General features: G+C 31.2%; 1 long non-coding RNA gene across 1 annotated transcript; it reads left to right on the plus strand.

Annotated features, from left to right (window-relative positions):
* Positions 1 to 2,682: 2,682 nt before the first annotated feature.
* LOC142169404 (uncharacterized) lies at positions 2,683 to 6,283 on the plus strand. The gene is made up of 2 exons (XR_012699109.1): positions 2,683 to 5,602; positions 6,136 to 6,283. It is a non-coding gene; the product is annotated as an uncharacterized LOC142169404 (long non-coding RNA).
* The last annotated feature ends 3,270 nt before the right edge of the window (positions 6,284 to 9,553 follow it).

A 9,553-nucleotide genomic window follows, 5' to 3' on the forward strand; every position in this document is an offset into this window, starting at 1 on the left:
AGAATAGGCCGCAAATATTATTTTTAATCTGCGTTAAAAACTATTTACATCTGATAGCCAAAAAAGTATATAAAATTTGTATATTTTTTGTATATAACATACAGAAATATATATATATATATATATATATATATATATATATATATATATATATTATTTTATATTTTTTCGACTATTATTTTAAGAGTGATTATACAGTATCATTTTTTCATAAAGAAATAAAAAATAAAAAAAATAAAACAAACAAACGAACAAGAGTAGGCAATCAAAAACTAAGCATTCTAAACCCTTCGGGGTTGCCCAATTGGTTTGGAGGGTGGTCATCCATATGAATGATGTGGGATCGAATCCTCCATCAGTGCCTTCTGAGTTGAGCCTTACCCGAAAGGTAAAGACTGTGGCAGAGATTGTAGCGGTTGCGGGTTTCCCCTCCTACCAAAAAAAAAAAGAAAAGAGTAAGCCTTCTAAGTTATGTATCACTTTAATTACGTAGATTGGTTAGGCTATAAGATCATAGAAGACTACTAAAACATCCAAATCATAAAGTACATTTATACCTTTTTGGTCCAACAAACTTAAAGAGGTGATTTTCTATAATGAAAAAAGAGATCATTACATCATATAAAGCAATTTATAATGGAAACTTTTACAGATTTAATCCTTTTTTTGCACTCAACTAATTTTATCATTTTTAGATAATTGAGACTTGCAAGTTTCACACTTTCTCATCATCTCGTTGCTTTGGATGAACTACCTTTTTTTATCAAATAAATAAAACTCAGCCTACTAAGTGCATTATTTTATTGACAACATATATGAATTTTACAAGAAGTAGCCAGACATAAAATCACCATTTTCGCTATTTCTTTTTCCAAGATTAAAGCTTGGGAAAACAGTTTTTCATGCAAAAAAAATACCAGCATTTATCTCTTTAACTCTAATATATGGGATGTTCGACTTGTCAAAATTCAAAATGGCCTTAGAATTGCTTTCTCTGCAAAAATACACAAAGTTCACTTGAAGAGAGTGCACTTAAGGCTGTGATCTCGCAATTAATGATGTGAGTGATAATCATGAAAGACTATAATTAAAATTTCAGTACATACAAAAAATATGCTAGGTAATGTATTTAAGTCTAATGTACAGAATTATCTAATACTTATGCTAATTAATGAGAGGTAATAAATATTCAGTAAGTATAATAATTAAGTTGAGCGCAAACAAAATTCAGTTGAAGAGTCAAAGGTATTGACTTGTTTCCTTTATATCATCGACAAGTGACGACATTTGTTTAGGTCAGAGGCGGATTCAGAATTTAAATTTTATGGGTTCAAATTTTAAGATTTTTAGCATTTAATTCATTGTATTTTTATAATTATGAATTTAGACCTATTATTTGTTACAATTTTAATATATTTTTATATATGATTTATGCTCCACCTCTAAAGTACTGAGTTTAAATAAACCTAGCGTAACAACACTCCGTCAGCCCCTACTCTAGGTGATACCCTCAGTTCAGGGGCAAACCTAGTATATTAGTTTGGGTTCTTTCGGAACCAATAACTTTAATTCAGATCTTATATATACATTAAATATCACTAAACTAATATAAAAAGATAGATTACGAACCCAATAAAAATTAAATCAGTCGTGCTAGAATTCTGAACTCTAATCCAAAAAATACAATTTCAAAATAAGGATGAGATGGAACAGTATTAAGGATTTAGTGTATAATATAATATATATAGCCATCACATATTGGTTCACTTTGTCAGATGCAATCTGACATATAGCCACGTGTCCCCATCTCTCTATTGCCACAAAATTCCAAAGCAAAATTTATAATGAAGTTTAAAAAGGAAACTTCGTTGGAAATTTCGACTAGGCCCCCAAAAATTTGTCCCATTTCACATGATGTGATATCCAAAGGCCTGTCATATGATATTACCGATTATTTGAGATCCAAAATTGACTTCCAAGTGAAATTTAAAATCATGAAATATTCAACTACTGTAATAATGGCTTGAATTAAGTTGTACATTTGATATTTCATTTGCTAGTGCATAAAATATTCGGTATTTATACAACATCCGAGAAAGAACCGCACCTCAAGAGGTGTAATGTAGATAGTCTACCCTAATACAAATATTGTTATTGTTTTCACGCCTCGAATTCGTGACATATAAATTTTACGGTGATAATTTTTCGATGCTCCAAGATTCCCCTTCCTTAACGGCAAATTGCCATCATATGAAATGATCAAAGTTTCGAACACAATCATTTTACGTATTAATTTGCATGCAAGTCCAAGTTAGATCATTTAGAAACTCCAACAACTCCAAAGACCAAAGTTTTTTAATGACCTTTAGAATGATTTTAGAATTTAGCTTAAATTTTACACTATAGTTCTTCATAAATGCAAATTCTCAAAAATTGGAGAATAGATTAATAATATATTATAAATCGTGAGTTGTACTAATAGTGTAAAATAGTATAATGTCCCATCGATGGAGGCGGATGCAAAGTTAAACTCATTAAATTTAGATTTTGGATTCGTCTCTGCACAACGAGAGTGTATTATAATTTAAACTCTTGCTGTTTTTACCTTGTATCAACATTTATAACGGAGAATTCCCGTTTCAGAAACTATATATAACGATGTTGGCATAAAGATTCTTGTTTACACCAACTCTTTTTCCCTCTATTCTTTCTTCTTCAATATATTCTTTTTTATATATCTCAAAATATTCTCCAAAGCCATTTCAGTTCTTGATTTCCACTTGCACCCATATTTTCCTCTCAAGAATATAGTATACTCTTCACTCATCAGAAATTATGGGTTTACATCTTCTGATAATTGGAAAAATTAATCTTATGGCCACATCTTCTCAGAGTTTAAGTACTCCACTACTTGTTAGTTTACTATGGCCATTTGTATTGAAACTAGCAGCTTTCAGTTGTAGACCAATTGGTCAAGTTTACTCAGATTTAGCTTATTCTTTGAGGCTTTTTTCTTTTCAAATGAGTCAAATAACTTTTAACACTACTACTGATCAGTCTACTGGTGGCTCGGATGGCGGTGGTGGTGGTGGTGGTGGTAGCAGTACGCGGTGGGAGAGAGCAGTCCGGCTTATTTGTGAGAGGATTACTCTTGCTAGACATTCTCAGTTCTCAGAGACAGACGAGGAAAGTTTTCGTGAACTTTCCATGATCGCTCTTTGAACTGATTAGACGGACTTAAATGGAGCAACATGGACAGTAAGGATTCTTATATATTCAAACTGAAGTTGAAATGTTGTTATTGTTGCTCATTGAACACAACTGAACGTGTCAAGCGTTTAGTGAAACGCTCGAGTATAGATTCCCTATGTTCATGTAAATGTTGGAGCTTGTTGAATCGTAAATCTAAAAGGATTGAGTCATTAGTCTAATTGGATATGATTTGTCAACAAACAAATTATGCCATTTGCTTCTTTTTTTTCAGGTAAGAGTTCTTATCATCACCATTTATGGTGTTTGTAAGTCTTGAGACCTATTAAATTTTCTTTTTTAAGTATTTCTACTTGTCCTTTGAACTGAGACATGATTAAATGAAGTGATATGCAAAGTGAGAATTTACATAGTCAATCTTGATTACTTGCTTGGAATTGAAACATTGTTGAACACAACGAAATATGTCAGGTGTCCAATAAAATGCTCGATTATGATCTTTTATGTTCATCTAACATTTGGAGATGTTCGATTCGATCATAAATTTAAAAGGATTAAGTCATTAGTCTAATCGGATATGGTTTGTCCACATGCAAATTATTAATGTCAATTGGTTCTATTAATTGAAATGGTGTTTGTAATTTTTGAATACCTATTGAATTTTTGTTTTTAATCGTGTCCTTTAGCGCTGTATCTAAAACGATGCAAACAAGCACTACTATTTTTCTCTTTTAATTAGTCATTAATTTGCATAGTTTGCTTTTTCTTGCTACAAGATTGATTCTTTTCTTTATCAAGTGGACAAGAATGTGCTTCCTTTGAATCAGATGCTTTTTTTATGGTTAGAAAATGAAAAAGAGAATCTCATAAACATGTTCTAATCTTTTTATAGGCATGTTAAAGTTTTTCCATTAATAATGTGATAAAGCCTTATTACTATATAGAATATTAAATTTTACCTTTTCTCTAGAGAGTGCGAAGTGATCAACAAGGTCTTTTTGTGGAAATGGAGATCTGTTAATTAGTTCCTATTATATATGCATTTTTTTCCTGCTTTATTTATTACATTTTTGTATAGTCCATGCGCTTAAATATAATGTCAAATAATTCAGTCTATCCTAGAAAAACAATGAGGAGAAAATTTGTCTGAACAATTTGTTCGACAAAAAACTATTTGTAGAACTTGTTCTTTAAAGCCATAGCTACCATTGATCTAGCGTGTGTGTGTGAGAGAGAATTAATTATACTGATTTTAATTTGGCATATATGATATCAAGCTCTGTGGAGGTTTTTAAAGTAAGAATAAATTTGTGCAACGTAAGAACCAAGCTAAAGATTTTACTACTAAATGTTACGGTGGAGAGGTAACTACCCCTTCATCTTTAATTAGATGTGTCGTTCGAGCTCTATCAATGAAATCGTCTTTAGTAGGGAATGCTTTACCACTATCGTGGGATTTCCGACATGAATCTCGACTAATCAGCTCTCAATAAGGGTATTGGACATCGCATGAGAAATAAAACATATCTAATTTTAGTAACCCTCTTAATAATACTAACTTATCATTCTTTTGACCAAAAAAAAAGATTATTAAACAGTTTTCTCAGTGAAATTGTAATCTAATGTTGGATCAAATCTTATTATACAAGTACTAATACTTCATTTGGAGTCCATGAGGTGAGATGTTGGGGCTTTTGGGAAGCTGGGTAATGATAATAGAGAAGAGTTTAATTTCTGTGCATTAATAGTTCAAAGTTTTTTTTTCCACCATCATATTATTAAGATGATATATAATAATAGGTAATTGTTTATTGTAATTCTAATTATGGAAAAACCAAAAAATGCAAGGAGATTTAATAGTTTATATATAACAAAAATATTTAACCCAAAAACTAGTTTTAGAATAAAAAAAAATTGAATTTGTAAGCGTATACAATGAAATAAATGTTAATGAATATGACAAGATAAGATGGCAATTAAGATAAAAGAAATCTTATTGAATGTTGGCCTCAAGGGGTTATAGTGATGGAACGAGGTGCAATCTCGATGATTTGCTCACGAACAAAAAATAAACTAAATGAAATTACAAGAAAGTGTTAATTGCTTTTAGATGATCTTTTCAAATAATATTGATAGGGTATTTATAGTTGAGGTGGGGCGTGATTGTTCCGAGCCCCAAGCCAGCATATTAGGGTTACGGTTGAGTCCGTTACTCAGATGATCACCCAATTATCTAAATTTTTGACTAAAGTTACTTTTCTTTCGTTTGTAACGGAAAAATTACTCGACTATTCTTATTGTACATAAATGATTATTCAACCGGAATTATCCAACTTTTTGGTGGAAAAATATGACGTGACAATCCACATAAAATTTTTATATTTTTAATTTGGTCTAAATAAAATAATTAACATCTAAACAAAACATAAAAAGTCCACTCATACACCCAACCAATCCGCTAAAAATAAAAATCCACCACTAAATAAAACAAAATGCTAAAACGCATTTAAATGCATCTTTCTTCTTCTTATAAAAAAGTATATGATATTTTTTTTTATGGTTTTACTCTAATTTTATAAAATAATGGATACGAGGTTATGGACTAAGAACTAGAGTGACTTGTATTCTTTTCTTTTTTTTTCTATAATCTGTATTCTTCTTTTCACAATTTTCTTTCTACTTTTAACAAAATAATAATGGGAACGAGATTAAGAAATTGAGTTAAATCATAAAATAAAAAGAAAAGAAAAAGAAGAGGCGGAGGAGAGAGCTGCTTTTTATAAGAAAGAGATGCATTTGTAATAGGGTTGCACGCCTTTTTGCATTTGGTTTTCATTTAGCGAGTGGACTTTTATTTTTAGAGGCTTAAGTTGGGTGTATGGGAGAATTTGCATGTTTTATTTGAATGTTAATTATTTTATTTAGTCCAATGACATAAAAAGTTCACATGGACCCCACTTCACATTGTTTCACCGAAAAAGTCTGATAATTTCAGTTGAATGACTATTTGTATGCAATCATAATAATTCATTGACTTTTATTTTATAAACGAAATAAAAGTGACTTTAGTCCATAAGTTTGAATGTTGAGTGATCAAGTAATGGACTCGGGTACGGTTACAACTTGTTTGGATGGTTGTTACATGTCGTTTCATATTGTATTGTACTGTATTATATTGTTTGTTGAATACAGTGTATGGATAAATTATATCGTTTACCGTCGTTTCATGATGTCACACTATAAAAATATGAAGAATAAACTTGCAACATTAGTAAAAAAAAATAGGATACCAAGTAGAATTATTATATAAAAAAAAGGGTAAAGGATAAAATATGATTATTTAACAATAAAGAAAGGCAAAATGAGAGGGAAAAAAATAAGGTAACGATGCCACCACACCAAATTCGTCGTTACATAAAGTGACATATTTCGTTGTTACATAACGACGAATTATAACGATACGATACAATAAAATTTAAGTAAAAAAATCAAAACAAACATTGTATTATAAAGTAACGATATGATACAATACAATAGATAAACAACCATCCAGGCAAGCTTAGCGAGGGAGAACGAGATTTCTGCTGGTGGGACTGCTTCAGCATAACAATCAGTAGCCACGATCTCAGGCGAAATTCGTGTACGGGGTCGAATTTCGCCAATAAGAATTTATTTTTATCCTATTTGTACAGTCCAAATTTTCAAGGGAATTCAATTAAACCTCTTTGCCTCGATATGAGAATTCTCCGTACGAGATTGCATTATAGCTATGCATGTCAAACAGGTCGGGTTGACCCATTTTCGGACCGCTCCGGATCGGTTGAAACCCGGACCGGTAGTTAGGGGGCTGGGTCTGGGGGGTTAGTGGATTGTTCCATTTATAAAATAAAATTCGGTTAACCAGACCAGTCAAACCCGGTCAACGAAAATTACTGTTGAACCGGTTAACCGGCCCGGACCGGACCGATTCAACGGCTATAATTCTATTTTTTTTAAATTGAAATGACCGTTGGCAACGGTCTGCTTCAATTTGGTCGTTGCCCAGCGGTTGGATTGCAAAAATAGCCCTTTTTGGGGCAATTTTATTAAAAAAATAGCACTTCTAGTAATTACTAATTTATCCCTTTGAAAAACTATAAATACACTCCCCCCTCCCTCTTCATTTCTTCACTCATCTCTCATTTCTCAAACTCATATTCTCAATTATCATTCTTTCATTCTTCACCTAAAGTTCAATCAACTAGTTGGCTCTCATTTTTTTTAGAATCTAATTTATCGTATTATTTATTATTTGAAGTTTGAACAATTGAAATTCAAACTTTGAACAATTGACGTTTCTTCGTGGTAACATTGGAGTTGCAAAATCATCAAGTGTTTAATTTATTGCCGAATTCGGTACACTCCCTCCAACTCTTTCTCTTGTTTACTATTTTATTTGCATATTTAATTTTTGCTAGTAGTTAAATTTTTACAATATGTTTAATGCTGCAAAAAGAGTTTGTAATAAGGTTGCTAATCGGGGTAATCGGAGAAATAGAAAAAGAGGTACTACTTCAACATCTGGTAGTAATTTAAATGAATCTACACATGTTTCTGAAATATTATCTAATAATAATATAGATTATGAACAATTAAATGAAGATTTCGGTATAGGAGATAATAAATTAAAAATTAAAGATGAGACACCACTTACACCTAGTAGTATTGGAGTTGGTAGCATGGGTGGTGGTCGTGGTGCTAGTAGTAGACCACTTGTGGCCCCGACTACTAATCGGAGAAAAAGAAGTAAGGTTTGAAATTTTTTTGACGAAATAGAGAATACTGATAGAGTTAGATGCAAACTTTGTAAAGATGATTTTAAACATAAAATTGGAGAATAATTAAGGAGGACTGGGACACTTAGTAGACATATAAGAATAGAGCATCCTATAGAATGGGGCTCTGATTTAGATCAAAATCAAGGAACTCCAAACCCTAGTACTGGAGGACTTATGAAATATGATAAAATGAAGGATCGTGGGGAGTTAGCAAAAATGATTGCTTTGGGTTGTCTATCTTTTTCTTTTGCTTCTTCATCATATCTTATTATGTATATTCAAAGGATTTATAATCATTTATTTAAAGGTATCCCTAGAAGTACTTGTAGATATGATATCTTTATACTTCATGGACAATATCAAACATACATACGTTATTTGTTTGACCACCTTCCTTGTAGAGTTTCTCTAACTTCTGATATTGGCTATGCTGTTAATGAAAATGATTACTTGACAATTACATGTCATTGGATAGATGATAATTATTGTATGCAAAAACGTATTATTGTTTTTAAATATGATGAAGATTAGAGTCATACTGCTATGTTTATAAGTACTACTATTTGCGAAGTTGTTGAATTTTATAATCTTAAGAAAAAAGTATTGTGTATGTCTTTTGATAATGCTTCTAACAATAATGCCGCAATTTTAATATTAAGACTGCATTTGCAACCACCACTTGACGAAATTTTTCATGTTAGGTATGCATGTCATGTTTATAATTTAATTGTTAAAAGTGACCTTGATTTATTTTCAACTGAGATTACTCATGCTAGAAGAGCAGTTGGTGTTATTCAAGGAAATAATAGACAATCTAGAATTAGGGAATTTAAGAATAAGTGTACCGAGCATAACCTTAACCTCAGATTCATACCAGACGAAATTGTTACTAGATGGAATTATACATACTTATTTTTAAAATGTTGCTACAAATATAGATTGCCAATAACTGAAGTTGCTAATGCGCATTGTACTGATCCAAGCCGTATGTTAACAACTACTACTTGGGAGGCCATTAATGATGTTGTTAAATTTTTACATAAATTTTATACAGCTATTGTTGAGTTATCTGGAGCATATTACCCTAATGTTACTATGACTTTAGTACATATAGCTGAAATTTCTTTTCTACTATCTGAATTTAAGAAGAAAGAAAAATATAAGGATGCTGTTGAAAAAATGCAAGCAAAATTCAAAAAATATTTCTTTCCAATTCCTCCGATTTACTTAATTGGTGTTGTTTTAAATCATTCTATTAAGATGTCTGATTGTCACCAATTAATCAATGCTTTATATACTTATATGGAGATTGGACCAACTGAAACTCCGGATATATATTATTGTATGAACAAGCTAAATAATTATTTACAACAATTATATAATTATTATGCAAATATAGTTGATGATGATGCTCTTAATGTAGGCAATATTAATCCCACTATGTATTGTACCGCTTCTACTACTATGGATGATGATGATGAAGGCCTTGATGGCTTTAAAATTTGGTCTACATTTCCTACCACTCA

This window comes from Nicotiana tabacum, chromosome 15 (genome assembly GCF_000715075.1).
Source record: "Nicotiana tabacum cultivar K326 chromosome 15, ASM71507v2, whole genome shotgun sequence".
Classification (NCBI taxonomy): Eukaryota; Viridiplantae; Streptophyta; class Magnoliopsida; order Solanales; family Solanaceae; genus Nicotiana; species Nicotiana tabacum.